The 5,013-nt window shown below is 36.1% G+C and overlaps 1 pseudogene; it reads left to right on the top strand.

Annotated features, from left to right (window-relative positions):
• Positions 1-1,156: 1,156 nt before the first annotated feature.
• LOC109157374 lies at positions 1,157-4,570 on the top strand (annotated as a pseudogene).
• Positions 4,571-5,013: the final 443 nt, after the last annotated feature.

Raw genomic sequence — 5,013 nt, forward strand, 5'->3', positions numbered from 1 at the left:
TTATGTTGGGGATTGTTTATGATGGGTGGTGATTATTGTTTATGTCTTGCCTTATCTGCCTTATCTATTGTGAACTGCATATGACTGTTATAACTATTGCTTGCATCTGACCTTATCTGTCGAGTCATTCCCGGTTTTAAAAGCTAGAGTTCGTAGGAGATATCTTCATGCTCACAATGGTTTTCGTATATCTATATATATATCTCTATATGTATTGTATTTCAACGCGTTGGAGTGGGTTACCAGCATCTCTCGCTGAACAGATATATTTGGCTTTCAGGCACAGAGGATTAGAGCACTGGAGCGCGCTAGAACTGGAGTGTAGAAGTAGTATAGTTTCCCTTTCGGCCTGCGTGCCATGTTATGCCTTTACATTTCAGAGGATAGTAGTTAGACAGCCTGTGCACCTGGGTTCTCTAGCCCAGGTGTGGCATAGCACCCCGTACTCTTATGTTACGCTTTGGGATTTAATGAGATGTTACCTTTATTATTAAGTCTATAGTGAGAGGAGATAAATTCAGTTTGGACCAATGTCCAAAGAATAATTTTGAAAGAGAATCCATGAAGAATATTCCTTATGCTTCAGTTGTACGATACCTCGGGTATGTTCAAGTCTGTACTAGGTCGGACATCACCTTTGACAATATCAAAGTGGTCCGGCTTTAGACCACTAGAGAGCTGCAAAGAAGGTTTTAAGGTATCTTAAGGGTACCAAAGATTATAAGATTGTGTTCAAACAGATGGACGTTTTGGACATTGTTGGATATTCTGATTTGGACTTTGCCAGTTGTGTGGATTCTTGGAAATCAACTTTGGGGAACATTTTTATCATGGCCGATGGAGCTGTTTCATGGAGAAGTGTTAAACAAACTCTTGTCACCACTTCAACCATGGAACACTGCTGGAAATTATGAAATTTCCGACCACCTGAAAGTGATCTTAAATCAAGTCGAAAGCAAAAAGTGGTCGGAAATAGCAACAAAGATTTTTCCGGATACCAAAAGTGGTCGAAACAAGGCTTTTGACTTGATTTAAGATAACTTTCAAGTGGTCGGAAATTCCATAATTTCCAGTAGTGGAAGTCGAGTTCGTTTCATGTTTTGAGGCTACATCTCAAGGTGTATGGCTTAACAATTTCATTTCGGGGCTTAGAGTTATGGACTCTATTTCTAAGTCATTAAAGGTTTATTGTGACAACTCAGCTGCAGTCTTCCTGGCTAAGAACAATAACAGTGGGAGTCGAAGTAAGCATATCGACACCAAGTACTTGACCATCAGGGAGCGTATTAAAGATAAGAAAGTGGTCATTGAGCATATAAGCAACACTACAAAAAAACGCGAAAATAATGACGGATTTAACGACGGACGCATTCCGTTGCTAATTTAGCGACGGACGCATTCCGTTGCTAATTTAGCGAAGGAATAACGACAAATTTTCATTTTTTTGTTAAATGGATATTTAGCGACGGATTAACAACGGATTTGTGACGGATATTGCGACAGAATATTTCCGTCATTAAATACGTATCTAAATTTAGCGGTAAATGTTGGCGCAAAAATTAGAGATAGCTTTGCGACGGATTTACGACGAATATTTTGCGGGTTAATTCCATAATTTTAATTGATACAATTTAGCGACGGATTTATGAATCTGTCGCTACATATTCAAGTAAAAATTTATTTGAGTTTACATGGTAGCGACGGATATAAGAATCCGTTGCTATATAGCGACGGACTTTCAAATCCGTAGCTAAACCTATAAAGCGGAATTTTAAAAAATATTTTAGCAACGAAAATTCCGTCTCTAACTTACATAGCGGATTTTTTTTTAACAATTTAGCGACGAATTTTAGTATCCGTTGCTAAATTTACAAGTGAAATTAATTTTATATACTAGCGACAAATATTTTCCCACTCGCTAAATTGGCAAAACAGATTGTTTTTAAATTTTAGCGACCGATTGTGGATTTTGTCGCTAAGAGCGATAATTTGTTTCACAAACCTAATTCTATTATTCTTATCTTTTTCTGATCTTCACAAACCTAAAGCATTGATAGACCACGACGGCTGCGACCACCATCCGAGAGAGCATCAATGACAACGATGAAGGGTTAGACCACCGGCGAAAACGAAGGACCAGCGGTGATGATCTGAACCTCGGCAACCACCATCGGAGAGAGCAGTGGCGATGAAGCCGAAGGGGGACGCCGCCGAAAGGGGACGTCAACGAAGAAGGAGCGTAGCAGCGGCGATATTCACCAGCGAAGCAGCGTAGGCAGACCAGAAAAGCTTCGACGACGAAGAGCTTGACCGATGTCTTGTTGTGGAGGAGATGGTATGGGAATTTCACTATGCTTTTAGGTTCCACTGCCCTATGGTTCCTATTTGAACGAGCTGGCCATAACATTGTATCCTTTATCGCCAATGTTCTTTTGCTTCTAGTCCTAATTCTCTTTTTCTGGGCTAAATTCTTCATCTCTTCTCAATAGGTAACGATCTATCACTTCATTTCATGCCGTGTAGGTTCTACTATATGATGAATTTTTTTCGTTATAATTAGCCTAGAACTAGTGGACTTTCATCATATATTCGTATATATGTCATATTTCATTGACTTAAAATCTGAAATTGGTCTGCTAACCTGGGAAATTATATATTAGAAATCAGTGTGTATATTATGCTGTGTTTTTCATTAGGTGATTGGTTCATACTTTGTCATTTCAGACCTCTATCTCTCCTTCCTGATTTGGAGGTTTCAGATGAATGGGTTGTGAAGGCAGGTGGAGTAATGCGCATTTGGGTTAACCATCTAGTAGCACATCACATTGCTATCAGAGGGAATGTTAAGCTTTTAATTCAGGTGGTTCTAGATGTATTTGTTTTAATTATTTTCCAAATTACAATCAAGAATATGTTTGTAATGTGGGATTTGTTTGACAGGTTGGTTTTGGCTTGTGGGCCATTTCATATTTCGGAAGCTTCTTCAACTTTCTGACTTTGTTCTACATGGGTGAGTTTTGTTGCTGCTTTGTTGTCCAACATCTTATTTGAAGCCTTTTTCCTCTACACCTAAGACATTTGGTTCTATTTCAGGGGTCATTTTCAGTCTTGTGATTCCTCCATTATATGAGAATTACCAAGACCAAATTGATGATAATCTCATTTTGGCACATAACATCATCCTTTCTGAGTACAAGAAAACCCATGATACAATTTTGAAAAAGATTTATGTGCCTCTAAACAAGGAAAAGAAGTTTCTGGAAATCTAAGGTGTGGAGTCTTTATGTCCCTCTCATGTAAGCATTTTGTTCTCTTCTTATTGAGATATAATATGTTGTGATGTTCCTTAGAGTTTAGACTATGCTGAAAGAAAGTGAATAATTAGGCTGGTGAACTAAAACATTTCTTCTGTGTGAACTAAAGGTGGAGAAAGCTTTTTTTCCTCTCTCTCCCTAGTTGTTATCATACTGCTATGGTCCATTGTTATTTATCACATGAACTTAAACATTTCATCTGTGAACTAAAGGTGGAGAGTTTTGTTTGGGTGTGGCTATATATGTATATGCCAAAAGAGTCCAGTGTTATCCATCTTTATGAGTTGAATGATTTTATCTCTCCTATTCAGTATTGACCTAAATGTGTTATATTCTTAGTAATATGCTTGAACAAGTACCTTTGATCCTAATGCTTTTGAATGAATTGAGATGTCATTGGATGTCTGCTCCTTTTGGTTCTTTAAATTAAGGCATTAGGGTATTTCATACTGGTCGTGGTTCATGGTTCCTAGAACATTGGTGCAGGAAATTAAAATATAGCTCAGTCCCTCTTTAGATCTTTGTTTATTAATTTTTTTTTTTAAACAAATTAAAGTTGTCTTTTATTTTTTTAAACATTTTATAATTAGTAGGATATGACGTTAGTGGTTCATTCTAGTTCACAATGTTTCTCTGATTCTATTGTTTGAATTTCAAACACTTGGCATCCAAAAACTAACATTGAATTGAATGATGCTATAATACTACTTCCTTTGGCATTGCATTTGATGTTTTCTTTATGCTAGGGATAGATATCTCATCAATTTCAGTTTTTATCATCTTACCAAATTCTATCTTATTGTCAAATCTGTGTAAGTTGGTGTCAGTATAACATTCAAAAACTTTGTTTCTTCTAGCTATCATATTGTTGCCTTATAATTTCAATCTTCTTTCTTAGATAAATCAGCTGGAAAGGGACCAAGATGTTATTGGACAGGTGCAAGCAATCGCAATACTTGAAGCATTGTCACATCTTTCATTTTCCATTGTTAATGCCCTCAACAATGCAAGCTCAGAATACAAGTTTGATGGATGAGTTACGTCGCAACGACATACTATCCACTTCTATGCCACGACCTCCAACTATTATTCAAGCTAAACATTCTATTAATTCAAATGCTAAAAACTTAAGAGATGATTACATTATGTTTATTAATATATTTGGTACTATTTCTAACGATGTAACATTACACAATGTTATACTTTTGTTATTGTTATTGAGTTTGAATTTTTTAATATAATATATTTTACAATTATATTATTGACGTACTATATTATAGGTTTAATACAGGTATTTGATAATTAGTTGGTAGGTTTTTTTCAAAAATTTTAAAAATTTAATGACGAACAAAAATGATAGTAAATCTGTAGCTAAAAACCTAATAACAATAAAAATGACAACGAAATAGCGATGGACAAATCTGTTACTAAATTTAGCGACGGATATTTTCATTGCTAAGTTGTAGCTAAATGACATCAATAAAAACAAATTAGCGAAATTAACAAGGGTTTGTTTTGGTTTAGCGACGGATATATTCGTCGCTATATTTAGCGATGGAATTTTTCGTCGTTATTTCTTTGCAAATTTCGTCATTAAATTGTTGTGGAGAGGAAAATAGCGACGGATTGTTTTTATTTAGCGACGGATATAAATTCCGTCGTAAAGATCTAGCGACGCGCCTTTTAGCGACGGACGAAT

Source organism: Ipomoea nil, unplaced genomic scaffold, assembly GCF_001879475.1.
Source record: "Ipomoea nil cultivar Tokyo-kokei standard unplaced genomic scaffold, Asagao_1.1 scaffold0298, whole genome shotgun sequence".
Taxonomy (NCBI): domain Eukaryota; kingdom Viridiplantae; phylum Streptophyta; class Magnoliopsida; order Solanales; family Convolvulaceae; genus Ipomoea; species Ipomoea nil.